The sequence below is a fragment of the Sinocyclocheilus grahami genome, unplaced genomic scaffold (assembly GCF_001515645.1).
Source record: "Sinocyclocheilus grahami isolate Dianchi unplaced genomic scaffold, SAMN03320097.WGS_v1.1 scaffold521.1, whole genome shotgun sequence".
In the NCBI taxonomy this organism is placed as follows: Eukaryota; Metazoa; Chordata; class Actinopteri; order Cypriniformes; family Cyprinidae; genus Sinocyclocheilus; species Sinocyclocheilus grahami.
In genome coordinates this window covers 1,105,186-1,131,448 of record NW_015505700.1, presented here as the reverse complement: position 1 = coordinate 1,131,448, position 26,263 = coordinate 1,105,186, and the positions used below count along the sequence as shown (strand labels likewise).

At 37.2% G+C, this 26,263-nt stretch overlaps 1 protein-coding gene across 1 annotated transcript in view; it reads right to left on the bottom strand.

Moving 5' to 3' along the window:
• LOC107554994 (glycosyltransferase-like protein LARGE2) overlaps positions 1-26,263 on the bottom strand; it is an 84,319-nt gene that overhangs the window by 31,207 nt on the left and 26,849 nt on the right. Inside the window, exon 2 of the mRNA XM_016237682.1 lies at positions 20,803-20,901. The gene's annotated coding sequence lies outside the window, so the exon portion shown is untranslated. The remainder of the gene's footprint in view (positions 1-20,802; positions 20,902-26,263) is intronic.

Sequence of the window (26,263 nt, the reverse complement as noted above, 5' to 3'; positions counted from 1 at the left end):
AGGAATTACAGAGGTTGTGTACTGGAGGGAGGTGAAATACTATACATAGCACTCAGCCCCCGCTGGCTTTTATAGCCTACATACTCATCTCATCTGCAGTAGACCAGCACACATTAAACCACTGAGCCCCTTTTAGTGCACTCCAGTATTGATCAGGGTGAACAAACTGTCCATACGCCCTCTTATCTGAACATTACACTTATCAACCTATAGAAGTTCAATGAATGTGTAAAAGGACACGTCGGCAGTCCAGGAACAGCTACCTCTATACATCCATTTAGATGCCTATTTTGTAGAAAATGCAAAAACGTGTAAAATTGTGTTTTTTTAGTGATTACAGAGCAGGGTAGGATTGTACCAGCTGTTCACAAGGTCATACTTAAAGTTGAAGTGTGCATTGTTTAGTTTAATGCTGAGATAGGTTAATAATTTCCTTTAAACTTCAGTCCTCGAATCTGATTGGCCTGAGCAGCGTTCCAAGGGTGACACTTTAACTGACTTATTCAGCAAGTCACAATATTATGCCAGTAGGTGGTGACAAGCGACCATCTTTATCAGTGAGTCATTTGAATCACTCACTCAACCAATTTATTCAAAAACACTGATTCATTCAGGAACTGAAGAAACTACTGGCTGCATCCAAAATCACATACTTCCCTTATATATAGCAGGTGAAAAACAGTATGTGAAAAGAGTAGTATGTATGAATTCATAGTATTAATAAATCAGTAAGCAAAAAACTATATATATATTTAAAAAAAAACAATTCAATGGACACTTTACTACAACACGAGGCCACAAGAGAAGTTTTGTGAATGGCAGTGAAGCAACATAACTGACACCGTAGGTCACATGACAACGAGAATGACCAATTTAGTATATACAGATTACATTCATACTACACACATTCATACTGAAGAAGAACCTATACCTAGAGTATGAGATTTCAGGCTCAGCCAATGTGTTTATGAAGGAGTCACTGAATCATTCATACGATTCGTTAAAAAATGCTGATTCGTTCAATAACGAGTCCGCTATCATTGAATCATTCAGTTACATGTGTTATTCAAAAAGCTGATCTTTGTAGAGTGATTCAGTGAATCATTCACTCAACTGATTCATTAAAAATACTGATTCTTTCAGTAACAAAACATCACTACTGTGTTTTATGGCTTCATTTTGAATGATTCTTGTTGGCGATATTAAGTATAGTAAATAGTCAATTACTCGCAATGGTTGTTGTGAACTGTCACCATTGTGCCCTTGAGAAAGCCCTTAAAGTAACCCCATGTTACAGTGATTGTTCTCGTGACAACTGTATAAAACATCTGCTACGTAATTTAGATGAATATTTCACCTATTCAGCTCGGTCTTTGTCATGTTCTATTGGTGGACAGCACAGGTGGGACCAGAGCTCCACTGCTGCTGTCTGTCACAGTATGATAATGCCATTAAAATGGAAGGGAATCTCCGTGGAGAAGGCCTGGAGAAGCCTTACACTTTTAAATGAGAGACATTGTAATCGTGAATATAATCAGGGACAAGATCTCTTTGATTAAAGCTCAATCACTTCAGCGCTGCCTGCACACAAAGTGTTTCACGGGTAGTTCTGAATTTCCAGTGTCTAACTAGGAAGCTTTTCTCACATTTTAATCAGGCAAAAAAAAAAAAAACACTGCATTCTAAGATACCTTGTTCATTGGGTTTCCCAATACATTTTTACCATATTAGCTACTGGCTGATATTAGAGATTTTTTAATTTACATGTATCAATATCAGATTTTAGATCGCCTTTGCAATCATCTAACAGTCACTTAAAGTTAATCTTAGAAAACATGAATAATATAATTATTAATAATAATTTAGCACTGTTCCTGTAAATCTAATCTTTAGTAAATCAGTCAAGTAAATCAGTCAAAATGAAAAAAAAAGTTTCATATTGTACATGACAATGTTGTGATGCCTAAATTCACTTGTAGCATATATATATATAATTGCATTAAAATGCCTTCAGCTACTATGAAATATTGAAATATCTCATAACACATTTCTTATTTGATATTGCAGTGTTTGTTAAAGAAAAATAAATACTATTGCCAGCCAAGGAAAACCCAAAAAATATATATAAAATGACAAAAACAACAACATTACTAAAAGTTCAACTAAAATGTAAGTAAAAATGCAAAATATAAAAATAAAAACAGAAAATGATACTAAAATATACTAACAACATGTTAAGTATATTATGGTCACACAGGGTGCAAAAATATTTATTACAACTGTTTGTAGATTTAAATATGCTAGATATGACTATGCTAGTATTTGACTGTTAAAAAGAGTCTGTGTTAAAAGAAGTAAAAAGGAGTTTAACCACTGCATTCTATTCCATTTTGTTGCATGCCGTCTAGCTGTTTTTGAACACAAAGGCCCCTAAGTGAGTTGCTGCCAAAGCAGAGCGTTTCAATCCATCACTTTTGAGGTTTTATTTTGGTTAGAAGGCAGCTGACAGTATGTGCTGGACCGATTATTTGGATTTGTAAAATTAGTCGTATTGCCTCTTCTCTCAGAGCACAGATTTGTTGGATGCTGGCTTAATGCAAGAGCACAAAACAGGGACATGCCAAGCGTCTGATCATTAGCGCCCCAAACTAACAACAGAAAATCTCTAGGCGTGTGTGAACTTCAAAAGGTTTGAAGACTGAACCGCACAGACCCAGGTTTGAAATGTCTCTTTCCATCTTTAAGCTACCAGAGGAGAACTGACAGCCATTAAGAACTTCTCTCCAGTGGCTTTGCAGCAAGGGATCTTGGGATATCACTCATAAAGTCTCAGTGTGCGAGTCCGTCCCCCGGTCTGATACTCAGTGCATTCAGGGGCTAATCTTCAAAAACATTGCTCTCTCCCTCCCTTGCTCAATCCCTCTCTTTCCACTTAATATCTCCTCACATGCTGCAGTTGTCCCTTTGAGGCCTGAAATCCGGCTAATCTTTCTCTTCCAAGCCAGGAAACCAAATCAGCTTCAATCTCTTAGTGTCTTATAGTCAAAAAAAACACAAAGCCTCAATCATACGTCTGTGTGTGAGCGTGAGAGAGAGATACAGATACAGACAGAGTGATAGATGATAATGAGAAAGAAAGAGCTGCCATCCATGACACAACTAGTACTTTAAAAAGACTTGTGCTTTAGTTGTGCATCACCACGTCACATGGCGCAGAGCAGAGCTTCCCAAACTTATCAATCCTGTGGAGAAGATTTTTAAATCACTGACAGAAACTTTAAAGATAGATAGAGGCTGCAACTCGATGCATTTAGGGATGTAGATATCATCAAGACAATCTGCTGAAGTTCAAACCGAGCGTCAGAATTTGTAAAAAATTTAAAAAAGGTGATTTAAACGACTTTGAACGTGGTTGCTGGTGCCAGACGGGCTGGTCTGAGTATTTCAGAAACTGCTGATCTGCTGGGATTTTCATGCTCAAACATCTCTAGGGTTTACAGAGAATGGTCTGAAAAAAAGAGAAAATATCCAGCGAGTGGCAGTTCTGTGGGCGAAAATGCTCAGAGGTCAGAGGAGAATGGACAGACTGGTTCAAGCTGATAGAAAGGCAACACTAACTCAAATAAGCTCTCGCTAATAACCGAGGTATGCAGAAGAGCATCTCTGAATGCACAACACGTCGAACCTTGAAGCAGATGGGCTACAGCAGCAGAAAAAAATAAAGGAGAGCACTCCTGTCATCTAAGAACAGAAAACTGACGCCACAGTTTGCAAAGGCTCATCAAGATTGGACAATCGAAGATTGAAAAAAGGGTTGCTGGTCTGATGAGTCTTGATTTCTGCTGAGATGTTCAATGGTTGGGTCAGAATTGGGCGTAAACAACATGAAAGCATGGATCTATCATGCCTTGTATCAACAGTTCAGGCTGCTGGTGGTGTAATGGTGTGAGGGATAATTTCTTGGCACACTTTGGGGCCCTTAGTACCAATTAAGCATAATTTAAATGCTACAGAGTATTGTCGCTGACCATGTCCATCCCTTTATGACCACAGTGTACCCATATTGTGATGGCTAGTTCCAGCAGGACAACAGACCATCTCACAAAGCTTTTTTAATTGGTTCCATCTTCATCTTCAACTTTAAATGGCCAATCTAATGTTGATCACTCTTATAATCAGGCCATCTGTCTAAGAACCCATGACCTTTCCATTACTAGCACCATGATTTACCAGTTGGAGCACAGCATTAAAATGGGAGGAATTTAGTTTATGATGTCATAATTTGAGCACATTAACATACTACCACCTGTAAAATATCAAATATCACTGCATATTCAGCAACATCTGATGAACGACTGTAAAAAAAAATTAAAAGGCTACAGTAAAAACCTGTTAAAGGTCCCATATTGTCAAAACTGAAATTTCCTGGCTTTTTTCACGATAACTGAGGTCTAGGGGCTATTTAACTACCATATAAGTTTCAAAACAGTCAGTCCACAGTAAAATGGACACAGCCTGCATAAAGTAGCTGTGATTTTCACAAACCGTTGTGACTTCCATAAAAAGTCTACAGTCACCGCCTTCAGTCACCACCCCGAGCACCGCCCCACTCTCTTTTTGCCAAACCCCCAGACAACATCGCGTCCATGCCATTGCTGAGCAACAACAACACGGAAACATGTCGAAAAGGTTCACTTTAACCACAAAACCAGATCGGCCGACCTGTAACATTACACTCTCACTCAAAGGATGGAATGGAATATGTCATTTTTAAAGGATTTTTTGATGAATAGAAAGTTCAAAAGAACATTTAATGTAATATTATACATGTCTTTACTGTCACTTACCTAGCCTATATCAATCCTAGTATTCATTAAAAAAAAAATACTGACCTCAAACTGTTAATACCTTTTTATGGCAAACTTTTTATAGCAAATATTTAGTCTACAGTTTCAGGTTTTGACTACTACTATAAGTTATCTAGAGGTCATAAAATACTGTTATTTTTCTTCATATTACTCAAGGACTTTGTTTAGTCAAGATGTGTTATGTTTTTGTTATGACTTATCTTCCTCATGGTCTCAAGAAAACAATCCCAAAAAAAGTTCAACCTCTGTAGGCTTCAGTATGTTTGGAAACACTCATTATTTTTGGATTGTGTTTGGAGCCAGTATGATACTGACCTCAAACTGTTAATACCTTTTTATGGCAAACTTTTTATAGCAAATATTTAGTCTACAGTTTCAGGTTTTGACTACTACTATAAGTTATCTAGAGGTCATAAAATACTGTCATTTTTCTTCATATTACTCAAGGACTTTGTTTAGTCAAGATGTGTTATGTTTTTGTTATGACTTATCTTCCTCATGGTCTCAAGAAAACAATCCCCAAAAAAGTTCAACCTCTGTAGGCTTCAGTATGTTTGGAAACACTCATTATTTTTGGATTGTGTTTGGAGCCAGTATGAACGTGAATCTCTGTACTGTTCAAGGATGCGGCCCTTGTCTGGCTAACTAATCAGTGCTGCATATTCCTCCCAGCTTTAGTACCATACTGAAAATCAATGACTCCAGTTAGAGATGTCCATTCATTTAGCCCATTCATTCATTTTTTCGCCTGCATGGAAGCAACATCAGAAGTGCCTAAAAGGAACATTGATCAACTCTGAAGGGTTCATCAGCAAACAGCTCTTTCCACAAAAAGCTCCTTTTCATTTAAAAAGTATCTAAACTACAAAACAACAGATGAGAGGGGGCATTTCAGATCAACTTCAGATGAACTAAGCTGAGTGAGTACAGAAGAAGTACATCTTAAGTGATAAAGATGAGCTTCCTGTGAAATGTTTTCTATTACAATTCTCTGTTCCGCACAATGAGGAAATCCAGGCTGACCTCAAAGCTCTTTTTAAGTGAAACAAGCCAGTGTGAAGTCACATGACAAAGGTCTACACAGCTAATGACAATTAAAATGTAAATCATTAAGCCATTGTCTGAACCTTTACCATTCAGATGGTTACACAGGCTGACTGGGTAAAGGACTAACCTGCTTTCTTCAAGTAATCTCACACACACACACACATGCATGCACTTACACAGCTATTTCAATGAGGATATACCATAGATTTCTAAATTTTTTTCTTTACATAACTATAAATAACAAATTATTATAAAACATTTATACAATAAAATAAAGCCATTTACTAATTACTACAGACTAACCTGAATATATATTTGCCAGTGAAATAGTTTGGAATTATTAAGAATAAATTATTTTTTTCATGTTTTTAAAGCAAGTCTCTTTATGCATTTATTTGATCAAAAATACAGTCAAACGGTAATATTATTACAAAATATTATAGCAATTAAAATAACTGTCTTCTCTTTAAATATATTTTTCAATGTATGCAAAGCTGAATTTTCAGCAGCCATTACTACAGTCTTCAGTGTCACAATCACTGCAATAATATTTTACAATATTATTGTATTTTTGATGAAATAAATGCAGCCTTGCTGAGAATAACATACTTTCAAAAACAAAACAAAAAAGTTGCAATTATAAATACATAGCCTATATATATTATTTGTAAGATTATCTAATAATGCTGTCCCTGGCCTAAAGTAACCCAACCCCCTCAGACACACAAAGGACCTCACCTCAACAAACACCACACACCGATTAGACAGCAAACACACACACACACACACACTGCTGCACTGCTGTGAAGTGCTGTAAAGCCCAAGTATCTCTGCACCACAAAAACACAGCAACTTTTACACAGTGAAGAAAAAGTGGGGCAATACCTCACACTACAATAGAAGACAGACTCGTATCACCAGGGAGAAAAACAGAGCAAGAAAAAGAAAAATACACAAAGCCTGCATTCAGAGAGCTGAAAGGGGGAGAAAGAACACACTTATCTTCACCTCTGCTCAGCGCCAAGGCCGGCTCTCCCTTGCTCTCTCTCTCTCTTTCTCTTCTTCTGTCCGGCAGCTTGAGCACGCTTTGACGACAGTCTGACAGCTGAATGAAGTTACAGCGCCCGACATGCATGAGCTTTTGGGCTGATATGAATCGCTAGTGGCAAATTTTGAACTGCTCTACCTGTGTCAGTTCATGTGTTTCTGAGAGGGAAGGAGGGAAAAAAACTCCTCCCTCTTTCCCTCCACCCTTCTGCAAGCGTGCCACGGCAGGTTTACGTCTCGCGTTCGGATTAAAGCCACCTCTCAGCCTCTCTCTTTTGCTCTGTCTTTCTCCAAATCTCTCTTTATGCTCTATTGTAATTGCTTTTAAAGTTACTCGGCCGCTGCTGACTTTGCCATGAAGGAAAAACCTTCAGCCCGTCTTTGAGCCTCTGCTACACCTGATTTACTAAATGCCCTGACCTCCGCTGGCTCATTCACTCTCACTCCTCCTCCGTTCCTCCCTCTCTTCCTTTATTGAAAGATGACTGGCATGGACTTTAGGAGAAAGAGGGGGGGGGGAGGGTGTCACCTTCCAAATAACTGTTGCTGCATGACAAAAGATGGGTTGTGGAGGAATGCAGGAGTCTTGGAAGCTTCGCCTCTCCACTGACCAGCAACGTGATCCTGCAGCACAGATTGTCACACGCATGCGCTCGCAGACGAGTGTAATCAAGCATTCTTATCAGACAATGAAACGGCTTGTTTTGTCGTTCAGATTTCTACAGGCTCTCATTAGAAGCTCTTATCGCAGTGGACGAGCTGGAGGGTCTCTTAATGAATCACATCATCTCTACGCTCTGCTCAGTATCACTAAGAAAATTACTGTTTCAGTGATTTACACACTTCCTGTGAACTTCCATTGTAAGACTCAAAGATATTTGGTATCCAAATTGGACAAAGAGAATATGGAATTAAAATGTTCCTGGTTTTATTTTGCAGCCCATTAGTGTATGTTAATCTAAAGACCCCTTGATGTGACTTATGCCATGGTTTTTTTTAAACACTCTGCTCAACAAATACGTTGACCTCCACATGGAAAGTGCTGCAAATAGTGTCACGGAGGAGCGATTTACGTGGATTCAAGGTTGAATATTCACCGTTTCACAGTGAAAACGTCATGGTGAAAAGAGTATTGAAGGGAAAGCATAACTATGGAGCCCCTGAGGGGACATGGTGAAGAAGAAACATGAGATGGGATAGACAAAAATTGCTCCAAGAAATGTTGTGTTTGATCGCAAAACTTGCATTTCGCTAAGAAATGTTTGCACTCTCTTGCAAAAGCATTGAAATACACTGAAAAAATTGGTGTAGGATTACTTAAACTATTTTCACTCAGAGACTGCTAGTAAATTTCACAAATAATTGCAAATACATGGAATGGCATGTAACATATTTAAATGTGAAAATACTACAATAATCTTGTATAGTAATCTTGTATAATCTTATATAATAAGTGTATAGTTTTTCCTCTCACCTCACATTATTTTCATAACCGCAAACAATTATTGGGTGAATGCAACACATTAGGTAGCAAATGCAATGCATCAAATATATATATTTTTTCTTCCAATCTCTTTTTTTTTTCCCTCGGGGAGGTTCTACACAAACTAAAGAAACAATTGATAACATTTTAATTTAAAATCAATTAAATTACTTAAAACTCTGTTAATAATGAATGTAACAAATTAAAATAAATTAGAGATAGTAAGTACATGTAATGTGTATAACTGTCACCTTAAAATAAAGTGTTACCATAGTTTTTAACATCTCGTTTTGTACTCTAAAAGACACTGTTAGAGAGACAAAACAATGTGTAAAAATCAACTATGTGTGAAGCTGGAGCTGTTAATGCCAAGCAAGCAACGCATATGCCATGTGAATTGTCTGCCAATCACTGGTTGCATTTTGAATGGTTAGTGTTAAACTTGCACCAAGTTGCAACATTGTAGTTTTCACCTCCTTATTATTAATCACAATGTAATATAGTCAAAAATATTAGCCAACACTATTAATCCAACCAACCAAACCATCCAGTTTAATTGCAAATTAGCTATTATGCTGCACCATACACTATTCTTTCACCGATATTTGGTTATTGTGAGATAGTGTGGCTATCAGAGATGGTCATTCCTCCTTGACAATAAATCTGCACCAGCTTTGCCTTGCCTCAGTTGTACTGAGGATAAGATGACAGTTAAATGAATGTTTGATAAGTTAACACCTCATGTTTTCTCCTCGTTAAGGAAGTAAAGGTCACTGGAGAAGCCTGGGGGTGGAACTGGAAGGTGTGACAGTAAACCAAGACACCATGGAGGGAGATGAGACTAATCTATCACTCCAAGGGGAGTCCTGTGCATGCATTGGGTTTCTCTAACAACTGTTTAAGCCACACACACACACACACACACACACTATAGCAACTGGCTGCAACTGATGAATCACATCACCATACACAGTGGCTACTTATATACGTATATTGAGTGAACCTAATGAAAATGCCCAGTTCACATTTTATCCAAGAAATCCAAAAAGAAAATAAATGAAGTGATTTTGCATTAAGAAAAGTAAACCCACTTTTAGGAAAACTGACATTTTCTTGCATTGTGACATGTTTGACTTGTTTTTTTTTTGGCACTTCACAACATATATATATATATATTTTAACTTTGTAATGATAATTTTATACAATAGAGTTTGTTTAAATACTGTTATATTATTGTTTAAATAAAAAATATTTAAATCAGAATACATTAAAGACAAAAATATAAAATTATTCAACAATTATTCTACAACCTGAAAAAAATCAGTAATTATCACAGAAATATATTACTATTGTACAGTAGAATGTACTTCTTTGAGTATTATTATTATTATTATTATTATATTTAAATCAGAATACATTAAAGACAGTGCAACAAAAATATAAAATTATTCAACAATTATTCTACAACCTGAAAAAAATCAGTAATTATCACAGAAATATATTACTATTGTACAGTAGAATGTACTTCTTTGAGTATTATTATTATTATTATTATTATTAATACAAATTATTAAAACATTATTTTAAAAGGAATATCAGACAAACTCATACAATTTTTGTCCATGTTTTAATTAAAAGAGTAAACCTCTATTGTATCATAAAAGGAATTGTTTAGTTTTAATTTTATTACATTTAAAAGCTTAATTAAATTGTTAAAATCTTATTCATTCATTTGATTTACCACTGTTTTTGAACACAGAATTTAGAAAAAATACACAGAATTTCTGAAAAGATAAAACATTTAATAACTTAGATAAATTGTTTGTTTTATGAATTCTGAACCTTGAAAATTGTTAATGGAAAACATGGAATTTGGGGGGGGGGAATAAATAAATAAAATGGATTTCATCGGGCCTAGGACTTGTTTGTCATGAAAATAATGTAACAATGCAAAAAATATTAGATTTTCCCATTGTTTTTCCATTACTTGAATTGCAGTTTAGCACATTTACACGTCCAGTTCTCGTTTACACGTCCAGAAAACATTAAATAAAATGGATTTCATCGGGCCTAGGACTTGTTTGTCATGAAAATAATGTAACAATGCAAAAAATATTAGATTTTCCCATTGTTTTTCCATTACTTGAATTGCAGTTTAGCACATTTACACGTCCAGTTCTCATTACATGATTATACTGATTATTTTCAGAAATCTAAATATGATTTCTTTTCATTTTGGAATTCGCAGATACACTCTTAAAACTAAAGGTGCTTCAAAAGGTTCTTCAAGCGATGCCATAGAAGAACCATTTTTGGTTCCACAAAGAACCATTCAGTCAAAGGTTCTTTAAAGAACCATCTCTTTCTTACCTTTTTGTAATCTGAAGAACCTTCTTTCGCTACAAAGAACCTTTTGTGAAACAGAAAGGTTCTTCAGATGTTGAAGGTTCTTTATGGAACCATTTAGACAAAAAGGTTCTTCTATGGCATCGTGAAGCACCTTTATTTTTAAGAGTGTAGTAAGGAATAAACAGAGCATGATGGAGGGAATCAAGCATTATAACTCATAAATCATGAAATGACATGAGCTGAACTTGCATCGCTCGCATGAGTGGCACCACCCAACACGTTGGTGCATATGTGTTTATGGCTGCGACAACTGCATATTTATAATCCTCGTGAACACAATATCACAATCTCTGTGACGAATTCGCTGAAAAATAATAGCTGTAGAAACCCAGAGCTTAGCATTTAAGGACTAATCTCCGGTTTAGTCATTGTGCGAGGGATAAACACTGAATCATCTGGAGAGTTTCCTCTGTTGTCCGCTACTATATCCACTAAAACACTCTGCCTGACACTTGCCATATGAATTTTCTCACTATTTCCCTTATATTCTGTTCATCTGTCTTTCTCTCTCGCCGGAATACAGACACCAGCACATTTTATGACTCATGGACTCGTGTAGGAAATGATGTTAACAATGCCAACATGCAGTAAAAACACTCTCTAATCCTCCTGCCTAAGTGTGAACAAACTCGTGAGGACCATCAGGACAGAGGGCTTTGACATGACAAAACAACAAGAAATATAACACCTAGGCCACCACAGAGGATTTACAAGGGTCAAGAGGTCAAAAAGTCTCTGAACTGTGCTTCGCCCGGACTCTCAGTGGCTGATGGGAACAGAATATTGCTTGAGGACCGTGAGGTGTTGAGCAAAAATAATCGATACTGACACACGCAAGCGCACACACATAAAGCTGCGACAACTGCATATTTATAATCCTCGTGAACACAATATCACAATCTCTGTGACGAATTCGCTGAAAAATAATAGCTGTAGAAACCCAGAGCTTAGCATTTAAGGACTAATCTCCGGTTTAGTCATTGTGCGAGGGATAAACATTGAATCATCTGGAGAGTTTCCTCTGTTGTCCGCTACTATATCCACTAAAACACTCTGCCTGACACTTGCCATATGAATTTTCTCACTATTTCCCTTATATTCTGTTCATCAGTCTTTCTCTCTCGCCGGAATACAGACACCAGCACATTTTATGACTCATGGACTCGTGTAGGAAATGATGTTAACAATGCCAACATGCAGTAAAAACACTCTCTAATCCTCCTGCCTAAGTGTGAACAAACTCGTGAGGACCATCAGGACAGAGGGCTTTGACATGACAAAACAACAAGAAATATAACACCTAGGCCACCACAGAGGATTTACAAGGGTCAAGAGGTCAAAAAGTCTCTGAATTGTGCTTCGCCCGGACTCTCAGTGGCTGATGGGAACAGAATATTGCTTGAGGACCGTGAGGTGTTGAGCAAAAATAATCGATACTGACACACGCAAGCGCACACACATAAAGCTGATGGAAAAGTGACAATTTATTTAGTCCCGACAAGTGCAGGATGAGAAGCAAGAGAGCTTGGCTTTCGGGTTAGCAAACTCTACTAAGTGCTGTCTCCCTTCGGTCTGCGGTCACTCCAATCTCTGGCTCCAGACAGCTTTTCTAAATGGAGTTTCACCCAATCGCAGCGTCAGCTGCTTGCATCCCCGAACGGCGACTGTATCTGAGACCTCAGACGTGACTAAAATAACACAGACAGCATCTTACCTCCGCTGAGTGAACTTAATCAGCTCGTCATACACCCTCACATCCACACCAGAGTCTTATTGAACTCTTAAACGAGACAAACCATCGCATTAAGCCAACGGCTTCATTATAAAGAAAAGAATGTCCTCTTTATGCCCGTTTCTCTTACTAATTGTGCTAATCACACTAATTAAGAAGGCTGCTTTTTGAAAGGTTGACCATAGTTACCAAACTTGTTGCCATGGTGAGGGGGGAGGTATTATGCGAGCTTAGCAGCTGATTGGCCAGCGCAGGGTTCCCACACACTGACTAATGAACTTCCAAGGATTTTCCATGAATTATTCAGTCATGATTACTGGATATGGATATTTAAAAATTATTTTATAGAGACAGCAAATACATAAATAAATAAATAAAAATATAACTATTATTTTAATCTTAACATTGACATAACATTGAACTAAATTGAATCCACACCGAACTAAATTGAGCTGAATAATAACACCATTGCCTTTTTAGAGCTAAAATTTTATTTATTTCATAATTTAAGATCATTAATACTATTATTTTGAATACTATTACCGTGAAGCTGCTTTATAATCTGTATTGTATAAATCGCCATATGTCTATTTTCCATAACTGTTCTTTTTTTTAAGATATGATTAATTTCCATACACTTTTCAAGCCATTTCAAAATTCCCTGTTGTTTCCCATTTTTCCATGAGCATGGGAACCCCGCCAGGGATGGAGATGAAAATGCTGAGCGTGCACTCAGTATGACAGATGGAGAGAGTTGTTATTAGTGTCTGTTATTAGTTATTGGCACCGTGATTCTTCTGAGCTTCTCACACCTTGCAAATAAAGGGTTAAAGGTCATATGTAGCTGAGGGGTGTTGAGCGTGTGAGAAATTTCTGTGGTGAAGCCATCCATTATCTCAACATCCCTTTTATTAGCTACACGTGACCTTTAACCCTTATTGCTGGAGGACAAAGAGGTCAGAAGCATGGTAGTATCAATAACTGTAATCCATGCACATTTGGAAAACGTTGCCCGTGGCAACATTTCTGCAAAATTACATTACGTTGCTTCTTTCATGTTTCCAGTGACTGGCACTAAAAGCACGTTCAGTTTTATCCAAAAAAGATTATGTGAATCTGACAATGTTTTAATATAGGCTAGCTGTGGTATGGTGGCAGTTTGGAAATGAAATGTGATCAAAAATTCAACCCAGGCCCCATGGATAAACGTGCCTGTGCCGATTTTTCCACAAAATGTGGTGCCAGCATGTTTTTTTAAGTTGCTAGCCAGCACCAGAATTTTTGATCAGTTTCACAAAAATCGATGGCACTCAGAATATTTTGTTGTAAGATTTATTATTTGAACATACGATATATCAAAAGAAAGAAGAAAGTCACTGCTTTTAAACAAAAAAAGTTTTAGCTTCATACTTCTTGTTTATCAACACTCGAATGTGTGTAAGTTTCATTTAAAAAAAGCAACATTTTGAAGAAAAAGCCAAGAAAATAACATTTTTGTCAAAGATAGGTCCAGATCGGATTCAGAACGACGATCAAAACATAGATGAAGTAAATCATGCCCATCAACACCCTCAAAGCTTGCACAGTCCATCTCCGTGGATTCAGTAATGTTATGCAGATTTTATTTATATGCTGTTGAATGTTGGATGGTCATGTTAGATTACATGTGTGTAAATATTTAGATCCAGAGATTCTGTACCATTTCAGAAGAACCGTAATAGCGCCCCCTACCATATAACACTGAAAACATGGATTGCCAGAAAATTCCATCAATGGCAGTGAAGTGTCATCATAAATGGCAGAAAGTTCCATCAGTTGTGGGGAAAGAGTCAACTGATCATCTACCCTTGTAATCATAATGTATGTGAATAGGATTCAGTGTTGTTGGTGTTTTACTCCCACTAGTGTTCCTTTTTCAGCTGGAAACTGCAGTGAATTGTATGCAAAGTTTTGTATATGTATTCAGTATATATATGAGTTTTGTAAAAATGTAGGTAGAGGTGTGTTTTTTCCAATGAATCAGGATCAAATAACTAATGACAAATGCAAACTCACCATCTCCATCTATCATTTTGAGCAAGGTTCATCTACTGACTTCATGTCTGCTGGTCCCTGGCCAGGCTCCCACGGTCATGCAATTTCCGAAATGAAAAATGAAATCTGAGGCAGATTTCTGATGTGTTCTCAACAGCAGCATGGGAGAGCGATTCAAACCACCAGTACCTGAACACATAATTTGACTGTGGCTGTGAAGGCCTTTGAAAGGTCTGCAGTGCTAACACCTCATGTCCAGGGCTGTAGCTCTGCTGGACATCTGCTGTGACCTTCTGAGAATTAATCATGACCACTTACGCAGAATATCTTTTGTTCTGGTCTCAGATGGTGCGGTGCAAGATCCAATCAGGCTACATGGGCTTCACAGCGAAAGTCGATAGACACATTCACAAGCTGTTTAAAAAGTCTATTGTATAAGAATAAGTCGGCAGTCTAGAAGGTCAGAGGACTTTCCATCTCGCCCTGAGTAGACCTTAATCTATATTCTTACGCATTCATTTTCCACAAAGAAAAGCTGAAGCTATCCTATATAACAACAGTGTTTTGAACCTGGGAGTTTGTGCAGGCAGCCTGGCCTTCAACTTGGTAAATAGACAGCAGATTGTGAGCGGGGGAACGGAAACTGCCAATATTGCTTTCAGCCAGATCTTGGGTTCACTAACTATCTATCTACTGGGACGCCACTTCTGTGGCTACAGAGACTAACTCGTCTCTTTAAATCTTCTCGATCTCACTATCCAACCGAGGCGTGCATGTCTCCCAGTTTCATAGCCCACAAAATAGCAGGAGGCTTCATGCACTCACTTCCCCTCACAGTAAACACACCCACGTTCACGGAAGCAGCACATGCATATCAATAACAAACACTGAGCTTATTCTGCATCTGTGACATCATTTAACCTGCCTTTGCATAATTCATGAGCCTATTTGCACATAACAACTACGAATCGGATAAAACTGAGAGGGAGCTGCCATGTCTCACACTGTCATCTCTCATTTACAAACAGCATCTCTAACTCTCTTTCACCATCAATGACACACACACACACACACACTCACTCCCGCTCAGACGTTGAAGGATTTTACTGGATCTCACAGGAGCCAGTTAGCATTATCAGGCGAACCAGATATGAAAGCTTTTTTGGATGCCATCTTGTGTTTGAGGATACATTACTGGGCGTGATATGTTTTCTAAAAAAAAAAAAAGAACACAAGGACAAAAAAATGAGTGCTACTAAAACAGACATTACAGTCTTCTTTAAAATAACCTAAATCTCTGAACCAAAACATGAACCCACATCTCTTTTAAGGTCCCTGACCTATTTTTGGTCCATTGTAGTTGACTATGTCCCAGTCAACTTTCCATAACACTTTTTTTTTGTTGGAATGCAGCCTTTTTAAAAAAATAAATAAAACTTATAATAATAATTCATACAAGTAAATAGTTTTGTTGATTTATTGTTATTGGTATATAAATATTTTTATTTTTTATAAGCCATACTGAATTTATAATTATTATCACATTTTTCTGTCATCATTATTATTATTATTATTTATTTATTGTTATTTAAATTATTTATAATTTTTATTAGCCCTTCTGAATCAAGCAACATATAACTAAGCATAATTTATTAATATTAATAATATTATTTTTTTGTTTTTATTATTATTATTATTATTATTTCAATACAAAAGCAGTATATATTTCTGTGGATCAGCTGGCACAGGGCAAGGCATCAGCAACACCAAGGATGAAAGTGTCTGCCAAATGCATAAAAATCCTTTATATGATATTGCTGTTGTAATTTCTTCAATCTCATTAAATCTTTTTTTGCATAAAACTGAAAGAAGGCCTTTTTCAGGGTACAATGTTTTTAATATGCTCTTGTAGAACCATGATTTTTAACTGCAAAATTAGTCATGGCATCTAAATTGCCTAGGACTGGCAAAGCTAACTAGCCAAACCTTAACACCCGAGATGGTGGAGTTCAATTCACTTTAAATTCACTTCTTGCAAACGCCTCTCAGACCCTTGCAAAGAACTGAGTTCGAGAGATCACGGGTCAGTCAAATGCTTAAAGGAGTTTGTTCTTCAATTATGTGAGTGAAAGAGGAGGGAACGCTCATTCCACTGAGACACGGCTGAAACCCCCATAAATTGACCTGGTACGGCTAAAAAGACATCTGCTTCTGTTACTTTTTTCATCAAACCGAAGTCATTTGCATAAGACACTCCGTTTGAACTCCTATAATTCGATCAGAGATGCATTTCAGGCCAACGGTGATACATTTCATCAAATTATGATAAAGGATGACAGCAGAAGCCTTGACTAAATCCCTGCAGGCCACTATCTGTTTTCAGAAGGTAGGGTTAACAGGGTGTCAAAAGATCGTGTGGCGTTTACGAGGCCTGCATGTGAGAAAAGCATTTTTTCCCTATTCCTCTACCTTCTAAAGGGGGCAAGAAAAGTTTTTCCTGTGGATGAAAAGTGGAAGTGTGTTGTACTGAAGTGCGTACTCCAGGGCACTGAGAGCTTTCCATTAGGGGAGCATGAATCACATTGCGTTCCCCTCCTCTTCACCGCCCTTCAAAACAAAGTGATCTCCAGTAGGCTCATCTGAACTAGCTCCTGCAATCTCTCATTCTGTCAGAGATAGCTCTGCTCCACACCAGCACGGCCCTGGGACAGTCTTTAGAGCTTGCATCTGCCACGCTTATCCGAGTTTCGCCGCCGAAAGCCTAAGCAATCCAATTCAGCGTTGAAAGAGAACACCACCAGGTATTAACACAGGGGGTACCGGCGGGAAACTGGGATAAAAGTTCCTTTAACAACTAGAAATGGCTATAAAACACCCTAAAAGAACATATCCTGTTTTGAACCCTAAGGGCTCAGAGATTGAACATGATTTATTTGCTCTATTTTATGGAGGGCCTTTTCTTATATGTGTTGTGCACCTTGTGGGAGAGCAAGAGGGTCTGCTGACTCACACATGATGAAAGGTGAAAGGTCAGAGCAGCATGAAGTCAGGCTACAATAGGAACTTGTGAGCTTCTTAACTATCTTCATGGTTTCTCATAGACAGAACTGAAAATAAATGGAGAGAAAATGAAAACCCCAAATAATCTCATATGTTTCTCCTCATAGAGTTCTTCCAAGCAAGTCTTTGCCAAATGATCTGAGCTATATTAATTGTATAGCTTTATACTCTTACTCTAAGTAAAAGCTGTTTAAGTTATGTCTACTTTTATTTCTTCTAAATCATTTTAGGGTTGAACCTGAAATAAAGTTGAAAGTTAAATGAAAAAAAGCTCCAAGTCTCCTGAGCGATGTGCAGAAAAATGTTCTTCAGGATAGCATAGAGTTGCATCATCTACAATCTCAAGTTGCACAAATGCAGATATGTTCTGACTTGCTCGTATATCCATTTTCAAGTATTTCTTAAAAGCAACAGCCCAAATTTCATTGGTGCCAAAAAATGTTGTCTTGTTAAACGTTTAAAAAATTGAAAAAAGTTTCATGATTTCAATCAATTAGACATGGTTTTTGATTACTAAAATTTAATTTAACCATTAAAATGGAATAGAGAAAAATTTGGTTGGGTTATGGGGCTGTGCTATCAACAAAATCCTAATTTTTTAGATATAAACCTGAGACGAACTTGCATGAAAAATAACTGCAAGTCTCCTCAGCTATGGAAGAGCAAGCTCTGTGCACTTTCCTCTGGGAACCAGCAAGACTTCTAGTTTCATCAGAAAAACCAGCTTCACAAGTTTTACAGTACAGGTAAACAACATGGCCTTTCTGGTGAAATATGTAATTTCTGGAGGTCTTTCTGGTTCCCAGAGAAAATCTGTATTGCTCAGAGGTTGATCTTTCATTACCAGCTCTAACCCACACAGACCAACCTGGACCAGCATGGAAATCCATGCCGGTCTAAGCTGTGTTTATCAGCAGGGGCTCTCAGGAGCCTTTATTGTTTCTCAGCCTCCTCGAAGCCAAGGGCAGCCTGTGGGTTGTGGTCTGCACAACCTCCACACACGCTCATTTTCTAGCAACCTGCCTACACACTGTAGAAACCATCAGCATCAGTAGCGTTCCAGCACAAAAAGAATCACTGGGTTCTTTTTGATGAAACAAACACCACATTTGCAACAGATGAACCATCAGCTGCTTCTAATACATCAGTGCTAAACATTTCGATATCTACTTCCTGAAAGCGGATGTAAATTGATCTCCAATCCAGAAGATGCAACGGCTCGACCGGAGACATAACAGATCCTCTACAGAGTCTGATAGCAAAGCACCCAAAAGCCATTATCAGAGATAAAACTAAATAATGAGTAACAATCAATATTTCATGAGCTCAGCTAATGCACCCTTTTAAATGTTCTAGTTGCACGGATTGTTTGTTTGTGGATATAAAAGTATGTAAGTGTGCATCCCTGCACTTTAGATGGGAATACATAACATTTAAGTGAGCTGTTTAGGGCTTTAGCATTTCATTGATTTGTTTCCCTGACAACCACGATGACCAGCTTGATTCTGAGCAAATAAACAGCTTTATTTAACATTTGCTGATCTGACATGGTGACTTTTTTCGTCATTTGTAGGTGTTAAGGCCCTTTCACATGACTCATGTCTGAGCTCCAACACATCTCTTGACAAAAACATCATGTGCCACTTTAACCTCCGCATGAAAAGCTTTGCAGATCACATCATGGCAGGGCTGCTAAGTAAGATGTCTAGACATTAAACCTTGAACATAGACAACACAAAGAGTAAACATATATGAGTTTAGAAAGGAAAGTCTTGCCGATTGCTCTGAAAATTTGAAAAAGATATGCCTTGACATTGTGTCGTACAAAATTAGCAACTGCCAATTAAACCACTTACCAATAACTTGTAGCAACAAAATCAAAACAAACTGTGTACCGAAGAAAAGATCTGCCGTGACTTGCATATCTTCTAAAAAACACTTTAACAATCAGAAGAAATTTCCAGCTGAAATGAACACTCGTGGTAGTTAAACACCAACAACTTTTTTTGCTTTTCTCACAAATTTTGGGGCAGATTATTGATTAATAAAGACATATTTCCGTGTGGATACTTACACAATACTATGGTATCACCTCAAAGCACTTTTATCATAGTGCATGATTTGTAAACTAATACATTTTAATGTGCATCACATAACCAGCTCCATATGTGTGTCTTTTCCAATGTGTCAAATTGCTCAGTAGCGCACCTGGTATAGCATTGCACTTGTGATGTCGTGCGCTCGAAAACAAGTTCCACAAAACACTGTACAACAAAAAAGCCAAATCATGTAAAATCAAGGCAAAACGGCATGGTTGCTTGAGCAAATGTGCTTTTATCTCACGTTTTCTTTCTTTAACACTATCAGTTGGGTTTAGTGTAGAGTTGATTCATTCCAAATAATGAAATGTTAGCATGGTCATGTTTTAAAGAACATTGAACATGCTTTTTAGAGCCACTCACTGAACTGTTCACTTTCAAGCTACCACCAAACATGCAAGAAGCAACAAAATATAATTTCTGCAAAAATATTGCCACTGGAATTTATTTTTCATGAGCCTGGGTTGGAAAGATTCCTCACAGTAAGCCACCCAAACATAAAATGTTGGTAAGAAGCACAATGTGTCCATCCTTTCTTACTCACAGGTGCCATTTTCTAGATAGAAAGAGACTGGCTCATCTTGCATATCTATGATTGACACAATGACAGTGCTGCACAGATTGTCTCAATTATACAGGGAAAACAGCTAAATAATCCCATTGTCACAAGGACAAAAATATATATTTATTCATAAAAAAAATTCTAAATACTACAAAAAAAATCCCGGCCATTTCAATGCACCCACCATTGGCAGTTTGCACCTTATTGTATCTAGACGCACAAGATCAGTCTCTATCCATCTTGTTCATTTTCATGCCAACACCGCCCACGTAATCATGTAAATTGTCCAGTAATCTTTGGCTGTGCTTCAAATGGTCAGCAGCCAATGGGGTCAAAGTTTAAGTGTTTGAACCTCACAATGCTTGACCTGCGCACAACATATCATCGAAACAAACTATGGGAAAAGGCCTTCAGAATAATATTTCAGATAATAAAAAAATAAACCTCCACCGATGACTCACCAGAATGCGTCTTGGAAGCTCTATGATGCAGAAGAGACGTGTTTGCTGACCCAGACTGAGTAATCACGGGAAAACCTTTACTTTCAACCTCTCTGCAACCTGCAACAGAAGGTAATAAATGCCACATTAAATATGGAGCTTCTGTTGTACGTGAAATATTACATAAAACAAGGCTACAATGTAACTCGGTGAACTCAGTCCCGCACACACCTACGGTACAATTGAAAAACGAATCTTTTGGAACCTAAAAAATGGGTCACAAATCAAGAGATACATTTCAAGCATTTAAAGATGCTCTTTTAACGCACATCAGTTTGTTTGGTTGCAACTTAACAAGTAAGATTATTGCTATTGATTGAGGTCGACTTAAAGAGAGGTCAAACCGAGGACCGTGCAGTGAACAAATCATGAATTGATACAGCATCTGTGCTCTGCAGGAGTCGTCCTTTCATCACGTAGCTCTGACTCACAGGTTTGCTTGGCTGTATATTAAACATGCTTTTTCTCTCAACATTTCTCTTCATGCAGAGACATATTGTGTCCTCCTACAACAAGAGCCTGTTGAATTGAGGATAGCACATCTCAGAGCTCCAGCTGAGAAAGCGTGATCAGCGTGCAGGCCAGAGACTGTATAAGGAGGAGATGGACCACTTGTAGAAAACCAAAGGGGGGATTTTCAACTGTAGGCATGCTGGTCTAAACTGGTTAGAGCTGGTTTAGTGTTGGCCTATAGCAAAGCAAAGCTATTTACAAGCAACGCTTAGTCAGCTGACCTGCATTTTAATTTTGACTTCGCTGGTTAAGCTAAACTAATTAATATACAAAAGATATTTTGAAGAATGTTTTATTCATACATTGAAAGCTAATGAGGTTCAGTGTTGTTTGGTGCTTCAAAATATCTTTTGTATTTCTTTTTGGAAATTGATTGGTTGTAGGCCTAATTATCAACTTGTTTTCTTTCAAGCACAGGTTTTGTGTGTTTTTTCTTTTCTTTTTGGAACTGGTTGATGATAGGACTCAAAGTCTGAGCTTATGCACCTCAGTTTTTGATTGAACATTTAAAAAATTATTCACAAATAATGCTTTTTTTCATTCAAAAACTGAGGTGTATGACCTCAGATCATTGAGCCCTTTAATGATAAAAAAAAATGAATCCAATATTTGGCAATAATATAACATAATGAGAAATTTACAAAGCAATTTTAAGTGCAAGAAGAAAAAAATCCCAAAAAAGTACAACAATTATCAATGTTTGGGGTAAGTTGTTATATGTGTGAGCAAAGTCAGGAACACTACATGAGGGTTAATATAAATTTAAACTATAATACATTTTAATTTAACTTCAAATAACTTGTGATTAAGTGTCTGAAAACAGTACAATCGGTTCACACTTAAGGATACTCTTTTAAAGTATATTATTTCCATAATATTTCATGGTTTGCAAATTGTAGTTATTTTTCACAAGGTTTATAGCACTGACCAATGTGGCATATTTAGACACCAAATGCTACAGCATAAAAACATCTAAAATATTGGGCTGAACATAACAACAGACAGGTGGCCTTCAATCTAGGAATGCTATATAAACTGAATAGCTGACATTCTGAATCTGGGTCTGTGAACCACACATCACAGCCTTAAAATTTCAACCAAAATTCCAAGATTCTGATCACAGGACAAGGTTCTGGGGGAGGGACGTGATAGTGGCCAGTGGTGCTTGTGCACAGCAAGTTGAGGTGGTCTGCAGGGTCCTCTGTGACTCTTAATTGCAGTGCTGTCACTCCAGTTTGTGTCCAAACAGCATAATAAGGGGTCATTACGACACCAGAGTGGAATATAATGGAAGAGTCATTGAACCTTGGGGGAAGCGATATCTCTCCATAGTGTGGGGGGACAGGTAGTCTATTGCCCTGAGGAGATTACCAAAATGAGGTAGAGTGTCTCTGCCAAAGGCTACATTCACAGCAATTTAAAATAACTGTTTTCTATTTTAATATATTTTGAAATATAATTTATTCCTCTGATGCAAAGCTGAATTTTCAGCATCATTACTCATCTTCAGTGTCACATGATCCTTCAGAAATCATTCTAATATGCTGCTCTAGTGTTAAAGTCGGCATGAAACAGAAGTTGCGATTGTCTTTTCTTCTCTACTGTGACATATATCCGAGTGAAACGGCATCTGAAATGAGAGTGAGTGACTTGATTTCGTCCTTCGGAAATGTATTGGATCGTTGGAAGTTGGGAGCGTTGCAAACAAAATGGAGGCAGATCCAAGATGCCAGTTTGCAGTTAGTGGTGGGGGTTTTCTCTCCACTGGATTCACCGCTGACACCCAAGCATGAATAAATGTTTTATTTATTAAGGATGACGACGACGATCAACGGCACAAAACATGCGAGAAAGAGAGAGAGAGAGAGACTGAGCGCGTCCTCCATCAAGTTAAGTCATATTCATGAAAAAAAAAAAATAGTTTGCGATGTCCTAAGAGTAATGTTGTCGTAATATCTTAATATATTTTCAATGTTTAAGGGTAACATACTTTCAAAAACTGAGGTGTATGACCTCAGATCATTGAGCCCTTTAATGATAAAAAAAAATGAATCCAATATTTGGCAATAATATAACATAATGAGACAAGTTAAGTCATATTCATGAAAAAAAAAAAATAGTTTGCGATGTCCTAAGAGTAATGTTGTCGTAATATCTTAATATATTTTCAATGTTTAAGGGTAACATACTCCCTCATGACTGGTGTCAGTGCTTTAAAGTTATAAAGTGCTATAAAGAAGCATCAGCTTCAGCTTTTCCCCGCAAACGTCACTGATGTGACTGCAGATGTTGGCAGTTCCAGATAGCTCCACCCTTGCACCCTTAACGTTTTTGATTAAAGATTACGAGGGCACATGAATAAAAAAAAATAAAAATACACGGATAAATTATTTATAATAAACACTACAGTATTCCATCAAAAAAAATAAGAATTGTCAATTTTGATTTCATGCCGACTTTAAAGAACATTTCTTATTATTATCAGTGTTAAAATCAGATGTGCTGCTTCATATTTTTGTGTAAACCATAAAACTTTTTTTAGGATTCTTTGGTGAATAGAAACGTGTTTATTTGAAATAGATTTATTTTACATTATAAATGTATTTACTGCCACTTTTGATCAATTTAATGCATCCTTGCTGAAATAATAAAGTATAAATTTATTTCAATTAAGTGTCTGAAAACAGTACAATCGGTTCACACTTAAGGATACTCTTTTAAAGTATATTATTTCCATAATATTTCATGGTTTGCAAATTGTAGTGATTTTTCACAAGGTTTATAGCACTGACCAATGTGGCATATTTAGACACCAAATGCTACAGCATAAAAACATCTAAAATATTGGGCTGAACAAAACAACAGACAGGTGGCCTTCAATCCAGGAATGCTATATAAACTGAATAGCTGACATTCTGAATCTGGGTCTGTGAACCACATATCACAGCCTTAAAATTTCAACCAAAATTCCAAGATTCTGATCACAGGACAAGGTTCTGGGGGAGGGACGTGATAGTGGCCAGTGGTGCTTGTGCACAGCAAGTTGAGGTGGTCTGCAGGGTCCTCTGTGACTCTTAATTGCAGTGCTGTCACTCTAGTTTGTGTCCAAACAGCATAATAAGGGGTCATTACGACACCAGAGTGGAATATAATGGACGAGTCATTGAAGCCTGGGGGAAGCGATATCTCTCCATAGTGTTGGGGGACAGGTAGTCTATTGCCCTGAGGAGATTACCAAAATGAGGTAGAGTGTCTCTGCCAAAGGCTACATTCACAGACACAGTGTCTGGGACTGACTGACCATCATAATAAAGTATAAATTTATTTCTGAAATGTAGTGCGTGGATAAGGAAATTTCATGCATTTCATGCATACAGTGGCATGCCGGAGTTTAATATCCAGTAAAACAACTCATCAGTCATTGGCATGAACAAAGCAGTCAATCATCCAATCAAAAGGCCTTATTCTGTTAGTGACCTGCCATAACTGCTCCTATCCTTCAAATCTATCTTCAGTCAATCAAAGAGTTGCCATGGCAAATGAAACTCCAGCAGCTGGGGAGAGGGTCTTCATCTCATAATCAAACACACATCAGTGTGTGTGTGTGTGTGTGTGTGTGTATGTGGCACATAGCTCTGCTCCATATTATGCCAGCACACGCTCTCAATTCAAGACACCTCAGCGTGAAATACATTAGAGAGGCAGAGGTCAGGCAAACACACTCTAATCAGATAAGCTGCCCTGCCACTAAGCTAACTAACTACAACAACTCCTTGGTTCCTCAGGGCTCTTCCTCAGTGGAGAACTTAAGCTTTGTTCCCAAACCTAATACGCAGCCTACCTTAGCATTTTAAGACATCCTAGGCATGCATCTGATGCTAGAGCTGGTATGGGCTCCATTATAATGATGACTAAGATACCTTCACAAAGATACCAATGCCACCATTAATTTTGATGAGCTCAATTACAATGTCAAAATCATCAAAGATGGTAAACAAACAAGTTATAAAAATTGTATTCAGTACTGACTGGCCACTAAGGTACCTTTGTGAAAAAGAAGTACACTTAATTGTATTAAATGTGCACTTGTAGTGTACCTGAAATCTTAACTGTCATTTCAGATAATATTATATTAATGAAATGCAAGGCTACTTAAGCATGCTTAAAAAGAGTACACTTTTATGACTCTTTCTTTAACTTTTAAAAAGTGCACTTTGTAATAACGCCAAATTATTGCATGTTAATTGCTATTAATTAAAACGGCATTGTAGTTTACATTTATATGACATGCAAATATTTAAGAGGGATTTTTTTTTTACTCACTTAAGTCAGACCTAAGTGCATCTTTATATTAGTGCTGTCAAACGATTAATCGCGATTAATCGCATCCAAAATAAAAGTTTTTGCTTACATAATATATGCATTATGTACTATTTATATTTATTATGTATATATAAATATACACACACATACAGTATATATTTTGAAAATAATTACATGTATATACATTTATATATTTAAATTCTTATATTTATATTATATAAAAATATATTTAATATATAAACATAACATATTTTTCTTAAATATATACATGCATGCGTTTTGTATATATATATATATATATATATATATATATATATATTTTTCACAAGGTTTATAGCACTGACCAATGTGGCATATTTAGACACCAAATGCTACAGCATAAAAACATCTAAAATATTGGGCTGAACAAAACAACAGACAGGTGGCCTTCAATCCAGGAATGCTATATAAACTGAATAGCTGACATTCTGAATCTGGGTCTGTGAACCACATATCACAGCCTTAAAATTTCAACCAAAATTCCAAGATTCTGATCACAGGACAAGGTTCTGGGGGAGGGACGTGATAGTGGCCAGTGGTGCTTGTG